Raw genomic sequence first — 22,827 nt, forward strand, 5'->3', positions numbered from 1 at the left:
GCTGCCGCTGCACCGCCAGAGCACAATTTCTATTCTTATCCTGAAGCAAAGTTCTTAACCTGAAACGTTATTTCTGGGTTAGCGGAGTTTGTAACCTGAAGCGTATGTAACCCGAGGTACCACTGTATTTTGAATGTATTCTCATAGCAATCTATTGTTCCACCACCCTTACCCTAGGTTTATTCTTGTGAAAAATAAGAAAAAAAGGAGGACAAGTTGGGCACTTTCCCCACAGCAGAGTTTCTGCAGTTATATTTTAAGAGAACACCACAAAATCTCCCTTGACTCCCTGCGGTTTGTATGACTTCATTTAAGGCCAACTGCATTGGAGACCTTTGGGCATAAAGGATTGCTATGATGCCTCAGCTTTTCTGTGAAAAGCGTTAGAGGTCCAGACATTACCAGCATTATTATTAAGCATTATTAAATAAACGGCGCTGCTGTGTTATATCTATAAAAACCAAGGACGATGTTCCTGAAAAGATACATTGAATGGTTGGATTTTCGCTGCCTGAATTTTGTTCTTTTGATTGACCTAACTACACCTAGAGACATATAATTATTGTTTTTTATGTTTTGGGTGCTTTATTCTTCCCATTAAGCTGTTATGCACTAACCCCATCCCATTTACTAAGGCCACATTTCAACTCTGATGTAAGATACTTCAGTCAATTGAAATCAGTGGGGTTGGCCCAATTTAATTCTGTGTTGATTTTGGCCTAAGTGTCTGAAGTTTACCAGTCAGACCTTGTTCTCCATGGTGGCATAAAGTATTCATAGGCCAATGCCAATAAGTAAAGGTAAAGGTAAAGGGACCCCTGATCATTAGGTCCTGTCATGTCCGACTCTGGGGTTGTGGCGCTCATCTTGCGTTACTGGCTGAGGGAGCCAGCGTACAGCTTCTGGGTCATGTGGCCAGCATGACAAAGCCACTTCTGGTGAACCAGAGCAGCACACGGAAAAACCGTTTACCTTCCTGCTGGAGCGGTACCTATTTATCTACTTGCACTTTGACGTGCTTTCGAACTGCTAGGTGGGCAGGTGCTGGGACCGAGCAACAGGAGCTCACCCCGTCGCAGTGATTCGAACCACTGACCTTCTGATCAGCAAGCCCTAGGCTCAGTGGTTTAACCCACAGTGCCACCCGCACTATTTTGCAAAAAATCTGTGGCAGCATGATGCATACTCAGAAATTCAAGAAGTAGATCACACAGATCTCTCTATGTCTATGCACATTGTCAGTATGTTTACTTGGAATTATGTTCATTACAATCAATGGTACTTCTTTCCAAGGATCTGATCTGCCATTATGGCTCCCTATTTGTTTTGAGGATCAATTTTAAGTGGTGGACTTAATTCCAGGTATCTAAGGGAACATCTTTCTCAACATAAACCTGCCTGTCAGTCAAGATCTCATTCAGAAGCCTTTTCTGGTCCCTATCATTGTAAGGTCCATTGGTGGGAGGGAGGAACTTCTCAGTGTGGCTTCCAATTTATGAATCTCCATTTGTAGGCATGTTTGCCTGGCACCTCCTCAACCTCTTCACCTCCAGACAAAGCCTGTCCCATTGGGTCTTTTAATTACTTCCCAACAAGCTTGTCCCCCTTTAATTGACTGATCTGTTATTTTTGAGTTCATGATTTTTAGCTGCAGTCAGGGTGGCTTTTAAAACCTGCTCTTTTATAGTTAACACTTGCCAGTTTTATTTTCTTTTAAATAGTTTTAGTGAAAGCCCCTTTTGCAAAAGGCTGGGCAGAAATGCCTCAGATAAAGAACTAAAGGTTGACATCTACATATCTTAAAATTTTATACCAGGATTTATGTGAGCTATGATGTAGGTTTAGAAGCTAAATTTTTAAGCCAAAGCTTGCATGTTGCAAGTACAGATGTAAAAAAAAAAAACCTCCAGCAAGTACTGTACAGTCTGGTAAACAGCAGTACCTTTTTCCTACTGGGAACTGCATCCACATTCTGCTGTGGTAAATTAATGTGGATCTGTCAATATTAAAGGCTGATTCATAAATTACAATAATACATTGGAGCCATAGTCCCATAGTTTCTTTTCACACTGCTTTGGTATATCTGTGGTTGCTAGCTAGAACCATATGTATAGGGCTGAGCAACGCACCTTTGGACAGAAAAAAACCCCTGAATCCAGATGTTACTGGAGTAGCTGAAAATATAAGCCCCACTTCATTGTGGTGTGATATAAATCTGCATTCCATGGCCTTTGGCACATGATTATGACAGCACTTCTGTAAGGGTGTAACGTATGACATGAAACCTTACAACAGAAGCAGTAGCTCGCATGTTAATTCTACATGTTCATAAGCAACACTATGAGTTTAATGGAATTTTGCCAGCACTCTCTAAAGCTTTGGTCAACAGAATGTTTTTTGCTATGCCTACACCCCACCCTTTGGAAGATGCCATTGCATACCTTTTGCTAATCTAAAGAAAAAGGTCGACATTAGTGACATTTCCTCTTGGTCTGCAGTTATGTCCAACCTTACAATCTCTGCCATTCACTATCAGCAGGCAACCAGTTGCTCCTCACATCCTGGCTCCGCAGAAAGAGAGAAAACACAAAACTGTAAGCTCAAGTGCTGACTAATACGTGGAATTTGGAGATGCGTGTGAAATTAAGTTAATAAATTCTGTTCAGCTCTCAGTAGACAAGTGATTACGCCTAAACAAATCAGTTGCCTTGTTAACAGCCACAGCATTAATGCATTGGAAATATTGTGCGTTGATTAGACTTGCAAAAGATCTGTTAGAAGACAAGCCAAAGCCATGTGCAACCTTGAGAATCTTTTGATACACGGACCACCTGAAGTCCTAAATATGACATTGTAGGGGCAGACACAGTCAATTACATACATTGGCCATCTGCACAGGGGTTGCAGTTTGCCTTGCATGAATGTTATGAATGAAACAAAAACATGGACACACTACCTACAACAAGGGAGATTGTTTCAATTATTGCAAATAAGGTCCTATAAAGCACAAACAATCTTAAACCAAGGCCTCTACCAGTCAGACTCAAGTAGTAGACTCTCTGTGCTACTGTGGGGTTCAGCCAGCTCTTGCCTGGGTTTCAGTACCACCATTGTAGGGTGGCATTGCAGCAGGTGACCGGAGGGGCCTGTAGGGTTCCATTTAGTCCTATAAAGCTCCTGGCATAGCCCTAGTTCTTCAGCCTGAGAAAGTGCTTGTCCACACACATCTACTTGCCTGACTAACGGCCCAGTATACCTGAAGGAACGTCTCCACACCCATTGTTCTGCCCAGACACTGAGGTCCTGCGTCGAGGACCTTCTGGTGGTTCCCTCACTGTGAAAAGTGAGATTACAGGGAACCAGGCAGAGAGCCTTCTCAGTAGTGGCGCCAGCCCTGTGGAAAGCCCTCTCATCAGATGTCAAGAAAATAAACAACTATCTGACTTTTAGAAGACACCTGAAGGCAGCCCTGTTTAGGGAAGTTTTTAATGTTTGATGTTTATTGTTTTTAATATTCTGTTGGAAGCTGGCCAGAGTTTTCCTCAGATGGTGAGCCAATCTCAGGCAGCTGATTTTGGGTGACATGAAAAGGTGGTCCAAGCTATTTATTTATTGCATTTTTGCTGCCAGGGAAGGGAAGAGACACTTTTGGGTTTTGTTTGCTTGAAGTTCCAGAATAATTTGTGAGGTAGAGTCTCTTGGGAGGGAGAAGCATCATTGACCACAAAATGTATTGGGCTGACACTATCTACACCAATCTTCTGGAAAGGATGGGTCATACGGATGGGAGAGACTAAGAGACATGGCATACCTAAGAAGCTGTTTCTGGATGCAATGAGAACCCTAGTGCTGCGTAATGCAACTGGTGTTTCCTTTAAGGTCAGCAGGGCATGTAGCCAGAGAGGATTTCATCATCCTAAAAACTACTTTTACAGCCAGTCTGCCATGATTGTACCCATCAGTCTCTACTGCATGCTTCTGTAAGTAGCTGGAAATACCAGGTGGAGGTTAAAAGGAAATATTTTCAAAGGAAACTTCAGCTGCACTCCAAGGAATCTGAAATGGCTCTCCTCTGGTTAAAGTATCTACTCCGATGCTTAAAGATGATTTAGCCCCTAAGGCTGTCAGTCTGGCACTTTCATTTACTGCTTAAATGTACACACTTTCCCCAAATATTAAGCTACCGATTCAGTACTCTGTTGAGAAACTGACATAAAGCAGACCCTTTAAAATGCTGTTTACTGTGTGTACTAATCTGAAGGCTATTTCTCGGAAATGCATTAAAAACCTCATAAACTATTTGAGAGATATGAGAGGTATAAAGCAAAAACAAGCAGGCACTGGCAGGGAATTGAAAATCAAGGACCCTCTTCCTGATGCATGTGGGGGAAAGGAGGCAGCGTATGCTTACTGGGAGTCTGTTTCTGCATTTCAGTGCCTGTAAGGTGCTGTACATGTGCTATTTGCTTCTTGAACTAGCACAAAATGAGAATCTGCATTATACTGATGTGAATGCAGGAATCACAAAGACAAAATTCCTGTCTAGTCAGGAGCCCTGTCTAGTCATGTTTCATGGGATCAATTCCAATTTGTTACCTCCAAGGATGTGGACAGGCTGCTTGGACGAGTGAAACTGGTCACCTGTCTCCTTGATCCTTGCCCATCCTGACTAATAAAAGCGAGCCGGGAAGGGCTGGGAGAAGGGCTCCGCAGGGTTGTGAATGCTTCCCTCTTTGAGGGAGTCTTCCCAGACCTGCTGAAAGAGGCGGTCATTAAACTGCTTCTTAAAAAAAATCTTTAGACACGGCCAATATGGCCAACTATTGCCCAGTCTCAAATCTACCATTCTTGGGCAAGGTGATTGAATGGGTGGTTGCTGAAAAACTCCAAGCACACCTGGAGGATGTGGACCATTTGGATCCCTTCCAATCGGGATTCAGGCCTCATCATGGGACTGAAACTGCCTTGGTTGCGCTGGTCGATGATCTCCGGTGGGCTGGGGACAAAGGTGAGAGCTGTTTCCTAGTTCTGCTGGATCTCTCAGCAGCCTTTGACACCATTGATCATAACATCCTTCTGGACCATCTAGAGGGGCTAGGAGCTGGGGGCACTGTTATACAGTGGTTCCACTCCTTTCTCTGGGGCCATGTCTAGAAAGTGGTGTTGGGGGATGAGTGTTCAGACCCCTGGGCTCTCACACTTGTGGAGTGCCTCAGGGTTCCATCCTCTCCCCCATGCTTTTTAATATCTATATGAAGCTGCTGGGATAGATCATCGGAGGTTTGGGCTGGGTGTTCATCAGTATATGGATGACACCCAGCTCTACCTCTCTTTTAAATCAGAACCATTGAAGGCGGTGAATGTCCTGTGTGAGTGCCTGGAGGCAGTTGGAGGATGGATGGTGGCTAACAGATTGAGGTTAAATCCTGACAAGACAGAAGTACTGTTTTTGGGGGACAGGGGGCGGGCGGTTGTGGGGGACTCCCTGGTCCTGAATGGGATAACTGTGCCCCTGAAGGACCAGGTGTGCAGCCTGGGAGTCATTTTGGACTCACAGCTGTCCATGGAGGCGCAGGTTAATTCTGTGTCCAGGGCAGCTGTCTACCAGCTCCATCTGGTACGCCGGCTGAGACCCTACCTGCCCGCAGACTGTCTCGCCAGAGTGGTGCATGCTCTAGTTATCTCCTGCTTGGACTACTGCAATGTGCTCTATGTGGGGCTACCTTTGAAGGTGACCTGGAAACTGCAATTAATCCAGAATGCGGCAGCTAGACTGGTGACTGGGAGCGGCCGCCGGGACCACATAACACCGGTCCTGAGAGATCTGCATTGGCTCCCAGTACGTTCCCGAGCACAATTCAAAGTGTTGGTGCTGACCTTTAAAGCCCTCAACGGCCTCGGTCCTGTATACCTGAAGGAGCATCTCCACCCCCATCATTCAGCCCGGACACTGAGATCCAGCGCTGAGGACCTTCTGGCAGTTCCCGCACTGCGAGAAGCAAAGTTACAGGGAACCAGGCAGAGGGCTTTCTCGGTAGTGGCGCCCTGTGGAATGCCCTCCCATCTCATGTCAAAGAGATAAACAACTATCTGACTTTTAGAAGACACCTGAAGGCAGCGCTGTTTAGGGAAATTATTAATGTTTGACCTTTTATTGTGATTTTAATATTCTGTTGGGAGCTGCCCAGAGTGGTTGGGGTATTAATAATAATAATAATAATAATAATAATAATAATAATAATATGTTGTTGTTGTTATAATATTGTGAGTTGTGAGGGAATGAGAAATTCTTATTTTTATCTGAGGAATGTTGGAGGGTATGATACACGGAAGTTTTTAATCTGTGACATTTTAATGTATCCTAATATCTGTTGGAAGCCACCCAGAGTGGCTGGGGAAACCCAGCCAGATGGGCGGAGTACAAATCAATCAATCAATCAATATAACATGGATATCACAGAATCATAGAATTGTAAAGTTGGAAAGGACCCCGAGGGTGATCTTGTCCAGCACCCTGCAATGTAGGAATCTCAACTAAAGCATCCATGACAGATGGCCATCCAACCTGTGCTTAGAAACCTCCAAAGAAGGAGAGTCCACCCCCTCCCAAGGGAGTCTGTTCCACTGCCAAACAGCTCTTCCTGTCAGAATGTTCTTTTTTTTTAATTAAAGATTTTCTTGATTTACAAAAGTGTGTGCAATGTCTCTCTCGTATTTTTTCCATGTAACACTTTTACAAATCACTTTTGGTTGTTGAGATATTAGGGAGAGAAGGGGGAAAGAGGTGGGTGGGATTGGGGGATGGGTGAGGTGGGTTGAAGATGTTTCTATTTTCCTTAATATATGTAGGGTTTGGTGTCAGCGTTGTTTGTGTAGGTTCTCTGTTGTTCACTTGTGTTTCTTTGGCGGTGAGAGAGGTCGGGATTGGCGTAGGGTGTGATTGTTCATTTGTGGTTGGCTGTGGTGATCTTTGGTTTCCTGTGTGAGTGGGGTGGGTGGGTGTTTTTGATCAGGTTAGCCACCTTGATTTGTATGCTGTCGGTAGATTTTTGTCATTGTCTTGCTGGGCTGTGTAGTTGGAATTGCCTTTCTTGTAACTTGACTCAAATAAGCTTTAGTCAGAGTAGACCCATTGAAACTAATGAACCTAACTTAATTTTAACGGGTCTACTTTGAGTATTATAAGGGTTGAAATACCACTTAGAGAGACTTAGGATAGGGAAGAAATTGGATTCAGTTCTTATTTAAAGGCAACCTGCTGAATCTGCACTTTCTAAAAAGAGCATGTGAACCAAAGCACTACCGCTGTCCAAAATTCAATTTCTCAATTTTTCAGTTCTCCAGCCAAGTAATATCTCTAAAAATGAATTTATTAGTGTAAAGTGCATATATGTATCAATTAGTGAGAATAGTGCTGTATATTAGAGGGAAATGCTTTGCAAAAACGTATACATTAGGAAAAACTGCATACAACAATGTAACGTATTAGGAGAATTTCGTACTAAAATGCCAATGAATTTTCATGAGAACTTAAACAAAAATTGCACACTCTTATGAAAACTTGGAAACTGAAAAAGTGAGAGAAACCGAAATTCTTAGCCATCCCTAGTTCTGAGCAAGTGTATAGAATCGTGCTACAATTCCCTCTTTTATCTTCATGCTTTACTGTTGAAACCATTTATTTTTAACAGCTGCCTCTTGCCTCTCCCTTTTCTTCCCTGCGCTACTGAGCTCCTTTCCGCCTTCACAAGTTCAGCCGGTGGGCTTCCCGTATTGTCAGGTCTCTTTCTGCAACTCAACAGTAATGGGCTTGAGCGGAAGCTCCTCTTTTGCAGAGTCTGTTGCCTAGCAATCTGCTTTGCAGGGCTTGATAGATACAACAAAGTCTTTACAAAAGAAAAAGGAACAAGGATTTTTTTTAAAAGAAAAAAAAGAAAAAGAACGATTGTTGTAATCAAAACATAGAGCTCTTTGGAAGACTTTGCATTGCACCTTCTTATGCTCGACTGCCACGTCTGTGCTGATGAGTTTCCTTATACAACGGTCTTTCTTGCCCCTCTCAGAGTTTCATAATTGGCAGATTGCGCTAAGTGTGCAGGGTTATTAGCTATATAGTTCATTTTAATCTCTAGTTCAATGGAAGACTGTGAATAAATAATGGCTGAGAGTCATGATGGCGATACATTACCTCCAAGATCAGAGGCAGTATGCTGGGAACACAAGCGAGAGATTGTTGTTGTGCTTGTTTTCTGCTTACGGGCTTCCCCCCGGCACCTGGTTGGACATGGTGGGAAGGGAATGCTAGACTAGATAGGCCTCTACATGAAGGTGCAGAGAATATGCGCAACATATACACAGCATGCACACATAGTGTTGTAGGAGAATGTGTAGCATCAATTGACTAGTATGCTCCAGAGGTGCCAGCTTGCGAGGGCCAACGTCACACACATGACATCATGTCTGACATCCCAATATCACGTATGTGATGTCAGGATGTTGGGAGCAGCCGGGGGCAGAGACAAACATGGCAGCCATGCAGCTTCAATGGCCGGCGGTTCCTCCTTCACGTCCTCCTGGCACCGCCATCAGTGGGAGGCTGCTTTGCTGGGCTTCGTGCTTTGCCTCCATACTTTTTGGACATGGGAGGGAGGCAGCCCCAACTCAAAAAATATTTGGGGGGCCCAAAAGGGCTCATCCCCGGGAGCTGGCGCCCGAGGCATGTATATTGGTCATTAACATTAGGCTACACATATTAAGTGAATAATGTGAGGGTGATCCATATTGAGGTCATTGCAGGGGGTTGGAATAGATGACCGTTGGTTCCCTTCCAAATCTAAGATTCTATGATTCTATGAGGTGATAATGCTTAACATCCCATTGTTCTTAAGTGCCAGGAATGATGACTATTCAGGATGGCTGTATGCTACCTGCAGGACCAGAGGCAGCATGTCTCTTTAGCAACATCTGAACAAAAGCTTCTTCTAGTTCCTGGAGCTTAACCCCGTTATGCATTTCTAATCTACAATGGTGGGCCCAGCTTCTCATGACCCGTTTTAATAAGCCAAGACAGGCAAAGCTCAAGGGGGCAGGGTCTTTGCATTTTTCAAGATCCTTTCAGCAACTTCAGGAGAAAACTTGAATCTACTCAGGGCTGGCCCGAGGCATTTTGCTGTCAAGGACAAGATGGTGCACCTTCCTGTTATCTGTACTGTAGCGTATTGGATGGACAGTTGAATCATACTTCAACTTTGGTGATGAGACATCCTCTACCACACCTGAGGCTAGCTTTGGCAATGCAGGGCCAGCTGCCTGGAACGCATAACTTTGTATTCCAACATCCCATTACAGCTCTGTTCCCCAGCATTGGTTGCTGGAGGCGGCTTTCTGCCTAATGTTAGGGCCAGTCTTGAATCTAGTAGAATGTTGTATGTATGTATGTATGTATGTATGTATGTATGAATGTATGTGTTTGTGTTTAGTATATCTAGTAGTATATACTGTTGCATCCCACCCCAATCTCCAAGTGGTGTGAGCAGGGCTTTTTTTTCTTTCAAAAAATGTTTAGGGGTTGTCTCATTTTGACTCAAGAAAACCACCATTTTATAGTTCAAATCGGGAAAAATAAATACAGCAAATACAATGAAACTGACCAATCACCGTGCTAGATTCGAGCTTCTGCTTCACACATTAAACACTCACTTCCATCTGAGACTGAGGAAACACCGTGACAGGAAATGAGGCTGCCATCGGGGGTAGCAAGGGAACTGACGATTCACGGTGCTACAGAAGAAACTAAATTTTTAAAATTTGTTTTAGTTTCTTCTCCCGTTAGATTCACAAAATGTTTAGGGGTATGCGTCCCCCTGCATCCCCCCAGAAAAAAGCACTGGGTTTGAGACTCCAGGGGCTCTTCAGAATGAGGGACACCACAGAGACTGTGGTGTCTTTAGGATATATGGTTTATTTACACATATATGGTTTATTTACATTGAGCCTATGATGGAGGGGATTCATAGCATGAATCCTTCCAATAAGGTATTGTTTCTCTCATAGCCTTGGATTCCATCATAAATCAAGCATGTCTTTCCCTCATCCTCCTGTTTCTAGTTTTCACACACCTCAACTCTACTTGAGAGCTCCTTCTAACCACCAGTTGAATCGTTTGTTCTCCGGCACAGAGTCAATTCCTTTGTTACCTTAACAACATATACTTAGGCCATTGCTACACCAAGAAGCTGGCCTGGCCATTGCAGCAATTGAATCCTTGCTGGATGCAGGAATTAGAAGGTGTTTCAGGTATACAGACTAACCTCCCCCTCCCCCACCCCCAACTCACAACAATATATAGTTTTAATTCTATGAGTGTTTAATTGCTTTTAAATGATTGCTAAGATTCTATGTTTTTAGCTGTTCTTATTTTTTATTTTGATTCCCTATCAAGGAAAAAAGGCAGGGTATAAATAAATATAATAGTAATAGTAGTAGTAGTAACAGAACAAGTAGCATCTTTAAATCTCTTCAGTGGGTGTACAGGAATAGCAAAGCAGAGTATCTCACATACAAATGCTTTCACAGATGCAAATTTTAGTTGGGTAGCATAGACTGCCACACGGAGTCTTCCTGGAAGATCATTTAAGAAAATGTCACACAGTTAAATGTGGGATAATTGCAAAGGGAAAGGTTATACTAATAAATATAGATTTATATTTCAATGGTGTTAAAAAAAATTCTAATGATGATTACCTTCTGCTTAGGAGTGCCACATTTTTCCTCACAAGAAGGTAGGTAGCTTAAAAGATGATAATGAAATAATACGCAGTTGAGAATGATGACAATAGGGCCCATGGAGGGGATGGTGGGAAGTCTGGAGATTCATAGAAATCTCTAAATTTGAGTATGTATTTGAGATTGTCATAATTTTATACTTGTAAAATCAAATAAAACCTATTTTCAAAAGGAGAGAGAAAAAGATAATACAGACAGCCTGTCTGATATGAAGCAGGAGGGAGTTTCATAGGGCAAGGTCTGCCATACTAAAAGCCGAATTCCTACCCTGATGAGATGCTATCTACAAGAGACCCTTTTCTTTTTGTCATGTGCTAAATAATCCCAGAACACTCTCATCTGAGCATATATTGAAGTTGGATTTTATGACACTCAAGAGCTCCTTCAGACAGCCGACTGATAAGGTCTTTAATTCAAGGATCTACTCGGTGGTTCTTTTTAATAATATAATTGCCATGTTCATGTTCATTTTACTCTAGCCCTCAGGGATGTCCCCAGAAATACATCAAACCTGTCCTCAAGAGCTTGTTTCAGGTGTGAAACTGACCTGATGGTGATATCAGGTCATAATCATAGGTCCCAAGATCTGTGATTTAAAAAAAGTTGTAGCTGAAAGTTCAGTGATAGTACTTGTGAGGGGGTTCATCTACCCCTTTCCTTAATGCTGCTCCCTCATCCCTTTTTGCACAGAGTGAGTGATCTCTACCACTCAGTTCAGAACAAGTGTCACCTCTCCTCACCATTCCTACTGGCAAGTGCTCACCCCGTCACATGAAAATCACTCCCACATCTTCAAAGCAGCAGGTCATGGAGAGCAGCTGCTTTATAATCTTCCCACTCGCAGAATATGCCATAGACTGCCCATATGACAAAAATCTGCTAGTCGTGATTCTACCAAACTGCTAATTACGTAGGGCTTAAAAAAAAAAATGTAGAAAAACAATAGTAAAACATGCATCTGAATAATACATTTGAATAAATATTAGCACAGCCCAACATTCCCACCCCAAACAAATGCTTTGAAAAGAGGAAAAATATGAGGTTACTCCATAATATGCACCAATATTATAAATTTTGCTCTTTTGGAGAGGCAGGAGGATAGCTCTGCTGACTCACTTGTACCTTCTGCGTAGTTATCACTTGAAGATTTTAGCTGCGCAACAGAAATCACACTATCTTATTCATGGATGCTAAAAGATAAGTTCCATGGAGATCGATGGGGATTTGCAACACCAGAGCTCCAAATGTTTTGGAGTACAACTCCCATCAGCCCCAGCCAGTGCTTTATGCAATGAAGCTGTACTGCAGGTTAGCAACAGAAAACAGAACTGGCACAGGGTGACATATCATTGTCTTCTTTCAGGCAGTAGCAGCTGGCTTTTCAGGAGGAGGAGTAGAAGGCAGGCTAGGGCAAAAAGCTGGGTGAACCATGTGTTTCACAGCCAGACAGGCCTTGCTTCACACCTGCTACAACCTTTGTAACACAAGCAGAGGTTTCTTCCTCAGCTAGTGCTGGGCAAACTGCGCTCCACTCAATTTGGAACGGGCTAAACTAACAGTGTGGCATAAGAATGTAAGCCCTGATGGATCAGACCAAAGACCCATCTCATCCAGTGTCTTCTTCTCAAAGGGGTCAACCAGATGCCCTCTGGAAGGCTACAAGTGGGACTTGGGTGCAACAACATCTCCTCAGTTGTGAAACCCAGCTTATTCCCTCTGGTCCTGGAGGTAATTATGACGGCCTCCCTGATTTAAGATCAGGGTCATTTCAAGTTGGGCCCAAGCTTACATCTCCATTTGTCTTGAAAAGGGGGTTGCTTTCCATCCCACCGTAGTCTTTCTTCCTCACCCCCCCTCCCAGCTCCTTTAAAAACAGTAAATGCAAACCCTTTACAATTGTTTGTGAAAGTGGCTTGGCGGGTCCTGTCTGCCTGTCTGGCTGCTGGCATTGAAACCATGTTCAGAAATGTCATTTCATGCCAGGATTGTGGACACTTTAGCTTCAGAAAGCTGAATATAAATACTGACATACCAAACTGGATTGTTATATGGATTTTTCAGTGGTTTATGCAGTGGTGTAGAAAAGCAATTTTAGACTCTGGATTTAATGGTTTTATGGTGATCCTCCTCCAGATGGTAATGTGTGTTACTTCAACTGTGAGTGCATTGCAAGACAGGGTTGGATTTGATGATCTAATACTTTTAAGGTTCAGCCTGTACGTATATCTATATCTGTCTATCTATTTCAAAAGCAGTCTAGTTGCAGGTTGATTTTTTTAAAGGTTCTGTTGGATATCTCAGTACATTTAAATAATATACACAGTTTGACAGATGTTTGCTGCAATGAAATGCAATAGGCAGTAGTACTCCACCCTTCCATTCTTTAGAATGGAGAAGACAGACACCAAGCCAGCAGTGAGCAGCCGTGGGTGAAAGTGATCTCCTGCTGAGGTTGGGGTACTAAATTTGTCTCCCAAGTCCAATGGCCAATGGCCTATCTAGTACAGCATCCTGTTCTCACAGTGGCCAACCAAATGCCTGTGGGAAACCTGCAAGCAGTACCTGAACACAAGGGCACACTCCTCTCTAGCAACTGGTATTCAGAAGCACATTGCCTCCACTGTGGAGGTGGAGCACAGCCATGACTAATAGCTGGAGCTAGTCTCATCTTCTGTGAATTTGTCTAACCTTGTTTTAAAGACATCTGGGTTAGCGGCCATCACTTCATCCTGGGGGAGCAAGTTCCATGTAACTATGCACTGTGTGAAGAAGGACTTTCTTTATTCTGTTCGGAATCTTCCAACATTCGCTTCATTGGATCTCCACGAGTTCTAGTGTTACGTGAGAGGGACAAAAACTTTGCTGAGCACTTCAAATGCTCAAAAAGCACCATTTCTTTTAATGTTATTTATTTATTCAATTATTTTCTATCCCGTCCCTTCATCTGAGGATCACTGGGTGGTTTGCAATGGACAATGAAGGACAAACACTAAAGACAAAATGTAGTCACTGCAATAAACAAAAAAGCAAGTCTCCCTAACTGATGGCTTAGTGTGGGAGTTTTTCTCATGGTAACTGAATTCAAAGGCCCTCAACTTTGGCTCGACTGAGTCCTAAATGTAATAATTATTAACATTAATTAACTAAAGTCATAAAAGGTCATTTCAGCTGAAGTTATAGTACTTCATTTCCACGCACCCCTGACATTTAGCCATGGATAGGTAACTTGTTTCCACTTTATGCGTTTTATACTTTATATTTCATTTTAACAGTTGATAACACATTTTGAGTGTCAAAGTCAGAAGAGGAAACGTAGGAGGATGCTGGAGGGAAAGAAATGCCTGCAGTACACATATGACAGGGAGCCAAAGATAACATTTCAACGTATGTCTTCAGTCCCAAAAGATTAAAAATTAGCAGCTGAATGCAAGAGAGAGAATATTTTGGTGTGTGTGCATGAAGCTAGTATGTTGTTTGAGGAAGATTTTGTTGTGTTCTAGTTATATACCAACAACCAAAAGCATAATCTTCCATGATAAATGTGTCAGAATTTGATACTATTTCCTCCTACTTTAGTAGGAAGATATATTTATGTAAAAGTCCATCACAAATATTAGCCTACCAACTGCTTTGGCCACTTTATGCTCCTTTCTTTGCCTGATTATTCTGGAAGTGAATTCCTCATTTTCTTGATTCATTACAGTATTTTTGTTTTAGATATTCACCTCCAAATAAATGTAGCTTCTTGGAAGCAAATACAGCATAACTTTTAAAAGTGTATTTTCTAAATGATTTATTTCCTCAAGCATCAAAATGGGATTTACCATCCCTGGTTCTGAAACACTCCAATATACATCGTTGGCTAGATTCAGATTCTATGGTCCCTTTGGTAAGTATGAGTATACATCAAATAATAAGTGACCCAATGCACTGCAGGACACACATCAATCTTAATACTTTGCACTGACATTTATTCATATTCTCCTTGGATGGAGGGCAGGGCATGCTGATAGTTCTGCTCCTTGTGTCATGTGGCTGGGCTAGCCACATCACCAATGGTCCTGCACTGACATGTGAAGAGGAAAGGCTATGTGTAAGCAGCTTCTGAAATGTAGGCCTTCCTAATCAAAGCCATGATCATGCCAAATAATATTCCAGCTATGCTATATTTTGGCACAGCCCTCCAAATTGGTCCAGAGACTCCCATAGTACAGTCAACACTCATACATTAGAGGTAGTGATAGCCCAACTGAGTAATGTAGGGAATGGGGCCAGAGGCATGACCCCACTCCTCCTCCTACATGTGAATTCCCTCCATGTGAGTTATGCATAAAGAGAACTGCAGAGGCAGGTAGTTCAGTTATTGGGAATGCCAAAAAGTACTTCTGCCACAACCTTCTAAAAGATCTGTTTGCTGTGGGGGGCAGTCCACTGATGTCACTGACTTGGTCTGGTGAAGTGGCTCACAACCTTATTTGTTCTACTCAGCTCATTTTTGCTTAACCATCATTCCTCCCTTCAGAGGTTCAATGCTAGGATTATGATAATTCATTTTAAATGAGGTGACCCCTGATGACACTTCAGATACTTTGCTGCTGAATGCAGACTGCTGGTAGTTCATCAAGACCGCTAAGCGCTTCAGGCAATTTCATTGGCTTCATACTATCTATCTTCCAAGGACACGTTGGAGCACAGATTTTAACTTGCAGCGTCCTAGATAGACATATACAGCAAGAAATTACCATTCAGATTTACAGATTCTGGTGCCATTTGCAACATCTGGGCCTGTGAATGTCAATTTTATTTCTACACATCAAGCCTGGAATTCATAGCTTTCCCTCCTGTGAAAAATGTTTGAAAGCTTATATAATACAATGCAACTTTTGATTATCAAACTTTAAGCAATTTAAATCAAAAGTCCAGCTGGGGGCTGGTGTGCAGTTTATAGAGAGTTAAGTCTCCTGCTGGAAGCTCAGACTAAGCTACAATTTCTACCACTTTGGAGACTCAGTGACCAGTAAGCAGAATTCAAAAGAAAAGTCCTCAGAACTATGTAGGACATTGAATCCTTATTTTGTCAAAAAGGCTTCATGTTCACTTTGTTTTTTTACTAGAACCCCAAGATTCCCCAACAGGAGCTACAGGTGGGGAAAAGGGGACTTGGAATACTAAGTGCCATAACTGGTTATTAGATCTCAACAGAGTTCACGGTCCTCTCACACACAAATGTACTCCTGGTTATCCTCTCCCCAGCTTTCTTCATTTCTGCAGCTTAGTTTGGGAGGAAGGGCAGTCATTTCATTGTTGCTATGGTTTAAAACAAACAAACAAACAAACCAGGAGTCTGGAATCTTTCCCAATCTACTTCAAATCACCCAGAGATTTGATCCTGACCTGTCTTCTGTTCCACTCTGTGATAGACATCCGGTCCTGATATGACTCAGTTCTATGCTAGGCCCTAATTAAGATATGATAATTTCAAATAATACCCCGATTCATCATACAGTCACAATTCGACATAAAAGCAACAGCACTCAGTCCACCTTTGATTCGCAGAAACGGATATTCAAAGGCATACTGACTCCGACAGTGATGGTACAACACAGCCATCTCAGTTAGTAGCCTCCTTCCCCATGAATTTAATTACTTTTTAAAGCCATCCAAGTTTGTGGCCATCACTGGCTCCTGTGGGAGTGAGTTCCATTCATAGAATTGTCCCTTTCAACACTACAATTCTATTATTCTATGAAAGAAGTGCTTAAATTAATAATAAACAAACAAACAAATAAAATGATGCCCATCTGACTGGGTTGCCCCAGCCACTCTGGGCAGCTCCCAACAAAATATTAAAAACACAGTAAAACATCAACCATGACAACCTTCCCTGAACTTTATTTTATTTGTCCTGAATATTTCAACATTCAGATTCATTGAATGTCCATGAGTTCTATCATTATGAGGGGGAATCTTTTTTTCACTGTCCACTTTCTCTATGCCATGTATAATTTTATAAACATTTGTCATGTCACCTCTTACTCCCTTTTCTCTGCATTAAGATGTCCCTGATGCTGCAGCTTTTCCTTATGGGGGAATTGCTCCATCCCTTGACCATTCTAGTTGCTCTCAGTATGATGATTACTATTCCAACAATTGCTATACCTATAGAAAAGTTTTTGAATTATGGTGCTGGAGCAGACTCTTGAGGGTCCCATGGACTGCAATAAGATCAAACCTATCCATTCTTAAGGAAATCAGCCCCTGAGTGCACACTGGAAGGACAGATCCTGAAGCTGAGGCTCAAATACTTTGGCCACCTCATGAGAAGAGAAGACTCCCTGGAAAAGACCCTGATGTTGGGAAAGATGGAGGGCACAAGGAGAAGGGGACGACAGAGGACGAGATGGTTGGACAATGTTCTTGAAACTACCAACATGAGTTTGACCAAACTGCGGGAGACAGTGGAAGACAGGAGTGCCTGGTGTGCTCTGGTCCATGGGGTCACAAAGAGTCGGACATGACTAAATGACTAAACAACAACAACATAGAAATGTTATCAGTATTGTTTTGCCTATTGTTGGTTTTATAATTTTATGACATGTCTTAGGGTTGTATTGTTATGGGTCTGTGCTTAGTTTTATTTAAGTTGCAAACTGGGGGGTTTGATGGTGGTGATTTACAAGCCAAACAAACAAGTGAATTCAGGCTCTCTACCCAGCAAATAAGGTAATGATCAGTAGCTTCATGTTGCTCATTCACTGTAGAAAGTGAAACGCACACCAGAGGGAGATAGCTGTAGCTAACATATTAAACATATCAACAGATGGAGGCATGAAAGCAGAAGTGTGCATTTCTGTGTCAAATCTAAGTGCCCCCAAATAACTGCTTCTGTTCAGAAAAGGATTATCTCTTAAAGTCAAAGTTGATGTGTTGTGTCACAAAAAGCAACTGAAAGTGTCTATATTCTATGTCTGCGTTCAGTCATCACCATGATAAACCATGGTGTGTTGTGTTGGGAACTAATCTATGCAACCCTTGGCTCATATCCTCTCCCCTCTCTTCTTTCAGAGCAGCCACAAGTAGATAGGAATGTTCTGCTTCTGTTACTCATTGACAGCAGTTTAGATTTCAAATATGCTGCTAAACTGCAGTTCATCTTAACTATGGTTTTGTCAAAATAGGACATCTTTGTAACCTGTGATTTGAAGTTGGCTTATTTCAACAAACTATAGTTAACCACAACTAATCAGAGTTTGGCAGGTTTTGATAATACAAGAATTTCTGGATAATTCAAAACAGATACTAAAGTTTCTGAATTTTCTTTGTGGCTATGTAAGAGGATAGTGGGGTAGGGGAAAGTGCAAGAGTCAGAGGTTTGTATAGGTTTGTTCTGATGACAATAAAGTCATAGTTTATTATGACACTGGAGTGACAACATTCCTGCTTACACTTACAGTTTGGCAGGTTTTGATAATACAAGAATTTCTGGATAATTCAAAACAGATACTAAAGTTTCTGAATTTTCTTTGTGGCTATGTAAGAGGATAGTGGGGTAGGGGAAAGTGCAAGAGTCAGAGGTTTGTATAGGTTTGTTCTGATGACAATAAAGTCATAGTTTATTATGACACTGGAGTGACAACATTCCTGCTTACACCAAGTTTGGGTTGAAACTGAAACTGTAGTAATACTGTGATGATGCCATTGTCATTACAACCTTATTGGGCAAGAAATGCACAATGTACCTTGATATAATTTGTGGGATCCTTTCTGATCAGTTATATAGGGCCGCCATACATTTGGGATTTCCCAGAAATATCAGAGATTTTCTGGACATATGTGGAATTTGTCTGTTGCATGGAATTTCTGATAATCGGCTCAAAAACTTTGCCAAAAAAAAGCTGTCCGGGTGTTCGCTTTTGAAATATTGCAACACACAGCATCACAATTGGAAATAATGCTGCAAGGAAGTTGAGACAGCAGGTACAATAATCTGTATGAAATCTGGGCATCAGTAAATATTGTTGATAAATATCCATCACATGTGGATGGGTGATGGCAGTGATATTTGTTCCTGGCACACTATGATTGCATGTTGTTGTTGAGATAAAAATAGTGTTGTGGAGAATAAATACTCTGCATCATGAGCAGAACAGCTGCCTGACAACACATTGCATGTTGAGGGTTCTTATAACATGTAATTTGGCTTCATTGGTGGAACCACTAAGCAATTTAGACATTCTATGTGTCATTTATGTAAACAACATTATGGCAACATAACTGCATATTTGGGTATAATACAATAGTAATAAAAGGAAGGCAATATAGGTGAAAAGCAACCAAGTCTAAGTGATCTATTGTTGAATGCAACATCAAGCTGCTTTTCTGAACAATAAATCAAGGCTTACAAAAGCTTTGCTAGCTCACATGCATAATGCTGGCCTTCGTATTAAGCAGGCAGATGGTGATGCTGACACAATGATAGTATTCAGAGTCCTTGAGATTGCTGGTCATGGCTATGATGCGGCTGTAGCTCAGTAAGAATGGCAAAACAAAATAGGAATAATGTGTTCCTGCATTCTCCACCCCTCCCTTTCCATGCTGTTCCTGTGGATGATGTAACACAAGGATGTTTGAACATAGCAAGGAGAAGTAATTCAACCGTATGTTATTAAAAAACAAACAGGAGCTGTGTTGGCCCATAACAGGAATTTCAACAGACTCCTGCTTATGCAGCATGGCTTCCTCTTACTCCCCTTCCCTCCACAGCCACCCCTACACTCCCAAAATCTGCTCCAGGGATGGTGGCAGGGGGCCTCCAGGGCAGTTTGAGGATTCATAGGGGGCTGCAGGACGGAGAAGATGAAGGGGAAGTCCCAGAGAGCCAGTGTGGTGTAGTGGTTAAGAGCGGTAGACTCGTTATCTGGGGAACCGGGTTTGCGTCCCCACTCCTCCACATGCTGCTGCTGGGTGACCTTGGGCTAGTCACACTTCTTTGAAGCCTCTCAGCCCCACTCACCTCACAAAGTGTTTGTTGTGGGGGAGGAAGGGAAAGGAGAATGTTAGCCACTTTGAGACTGCTTCGGGTAGTGATAAAGCGGGATATCAAATCCAAACTCTTCTTCTTCTTCAGTGCAGAAATCAGTTTGCACTGTGTTGAATACAAACCATTTTAGGGCAATACCGCCCAAAAAGGTTGGTGACATCTGACTTAGTGTGGTGTAAGCCTTGGTGTTTTTAATCCTGTGGGTTCTGTGTGCTCTGATTTGACATAAATATTTAGGTTTTTATTTCAGGCTTTTATGTTTTATTTTGTATTTACTCTGTTTCCTCCTGTAAACCATCCAAAAATCTTTGAGTTATAGGGAAGCACACAAATGCTGAAAATAAATAAAAGAAAATACAAAAAACCCGCCAGCAACACCTGTTAGTTATCTTCTGTATCACTGTATCAAGATGATAATACAGGGAACCTATTATTTCATAATTATTTGTGAAGTAGAGTAGTAACACTCCAAATCAACTATGAGTGGCTGTTGCATTTAAATGATCAATGAGTTTCCAGTAAGAGTTCACAGTGTAAAATGTCTTGGTTTATTTTTAGAAATAGCTTTAATAATGGAAGTTGAGCTCTAGCCCTGCTCTTTATTGGGAACCAATTCACACAGCAGATGTGTAAACCTGCAGAGACCTCTTTTGGGCAAAGTGTCCCCGAACCGAATCATCAGCTAATGAACCATAAACTGTCTCAGTGAAGTCAGCAATAAATGATCAGAAATTTTCCTATGAAATACTGAACTGTGTTAGCCAGAAACAAACCGAGACAGATAAAATCATTTTGCTTAAAGTTCAGTATTTTTCTGTGCATGACTTTCTTTAAAGAAATGGGGTGAGGGGGAAAAAATTGAGTCAGAAATAATCAGTGTCTAAATATATGCTAAATATAGATGCAAATTTGGATAGGTAAGAAACTTAAATTCGTAGCATCAGGAAAAGTTGCCAAAACAACCCAATTCAATTGTATTAACAGGTTTGGGAGTTGCATTCAATGAACAGGAGATCCAAAGAATGTAGGGTGACTTTACAGAGCACAGTCTTCTGTTTGAAGGTGTCCCTTCTTGAAATACTTTCCAGTATAAGGCAAACCCTGATTTGTAGGGGGTTGCATTCTGGGTCATTGCATGCAGCGGCAGAGCACATATGAGCCTGCTCTGCCCCGTTATGCCCTTGCCCCGACCCATGCCACCCACCATTCTGCCCCCTTCTCTGGCCACTTCCTGGTTACTGCGATACATGTGTGGGCTGTTGTGTGTCAACTGGACATGTGTAAATTGGTTGTTGCCTGTATATCCGGTTTAAATATGTTCTCACAAGGTTTAAAAACCAGCCACTATTCCCAGGGAACTTGGTGGGGGAATAGGGGTCTCCTAACAGCTCTCACTGTCGACATTACCTTGTCGACAAAGATCCGTATAGTTAAAGCTATGGTTTTCCCAGTAGTGTTGTATGGAAGTGAGAGCTGGACCACAAAGAAGGCTGATCGCTGGAGAATTGATGCTTTTGAAATGTGGTGCTGGAGGAGACTCTTGAGAGTGCCATGGACTGCAAAAAGATCAAACCTATCCATTCTGAAGGAAATCAACCCTGAGTGCTCACTGGAAGGACAGATCCTGAAGCTGAGGCTCAAATACTTTGGCCACCTCATGAGAAAAGAAGACTCTCTGGAAAAAAACTCAGTCTTGCGTAAGATTGAGGGCACAAGGAGAAGGGGATGACAGAGGACAAGATGGTTGGACAGTGTTATAGAAGCAACCAACATGAATTTGATGAAACTCTGGGAGGCAGTGGAAGACAGGAGTGCCTGGCGTGCTCTGGTCCATGGGGTCACGAAGAGTCATACACGACTAATCAACTAAACAACAACTTCTCTTAGCAGCCTTACCAAACTATGGTTTCCAGGATTCCTTTGGGGGGGGGGGACCATGACTGTCTAAAGTGGCATGATACTGCTTTAAATATATGTGAGGCCTAAGATGGGAGAAAAGGGGTCTTGCAGCTGCTTTTCAAAAGTTACTGTGTACTGGCTGTTGCAGATTGAGAGCAGGCAAATTGATCCCCAGGTCACAATCTTCCCCACAGTGAGCTTTACCATATTTTTATTTAAATTACAGTATTTTTAAAATTTTGAATCTATATAATATGAAACTGGCACATTCAAATATGTAACCTGTTTTATCATCTTTTGTGGGGGGATGCATTAAGTGGCAACACTTTAAAAACCCTCATGCCAGGGGTGAACTTTGATCTTTCAAATTTCAGCGGCACCTTGTGCAAGGCCAAAATTCGGTGCCCCACCTGCTTCTTGCCTTCTGTTCTGCCCAGTTCACTACGTTATAGTTGTGACTCTCTGTGGCGTCCCCTAACGTCGGTGCCCAGTGCAGCAGAACTGGTTGCACTGCTCTAAATCCTTCCATGCTTCTGAATAAGGCTCTTCCTTATGGTGTACAAACACCAAGAGCTTAGATTGTTTCCTTTCCAGATGTAGCCCCATGAAATGACACCCCCTCGGGAAGGTCCAACTGACATCCAGGAGCAACTAGCTAGCGGCTACAGTGGTTTGAACAGGGGGATAAGGAAGCTTTGGTGCATATGTGGAACAGCTCTTGGATCCTAGCCATTGTTTTCAAATAAAGGAAGCTGTTAAGCTGAATTAGATTCCCCTTTTAAAGCTCTGTACTTCCTGTCAATTCTCAGTAAGTACATAAAAAAGAAAGAGAAAGTCCTTAATCAGTATTTTGCCATGTACCTAAGAATTGCTGGCCACTATTAAACTGGTTTGGAAATAACTCTGCATGTCCCGTCTCATTTTATCTCCAAACTGAACCATTCTTTGCACTATATTTGCCATAGATCAGTGTTGATTTGACACAGCAAACGTTTCTGTGAAAATGTATGATGATGCCACATATAGACACATTCCCAACTACAAATTTTACACATTGTAACATACAGTCATACCTCGGGTTGCGTTTGCTGCAGGTTGCGTTT

The 22,827-nt window shown here is 42.2% G+C and overlaps 1 protein-coding gene across 1 annotated transcript in view; it reads right to left on the reverse strand.

The window, feature by feature from the left end:
• HTR1F (5-hydroxytryptamine receptor 1F) overlaps positions 1-22,827 on the reverse strand; it is a 115,345-nt gene that overhangs the window by 82,242 nt on the left and 10,276 nt on the right. The window lies entirely within an intron of this gene.

This window comes from Lacerta agilis, chromosome 4 (assembly GCF_009819535.1).
Source record: "Lacerta agilis isolate rLacAgi1 chromosome 4, rLacAgi1.pri, whole genome shotgun sequence".
NCBI classification, from domain to species: Eukaryota; Metazoa; Chordata; class Lepidosauria; order Squamata; family Lacertidae; genus Lacerta; species Lacerta agilis.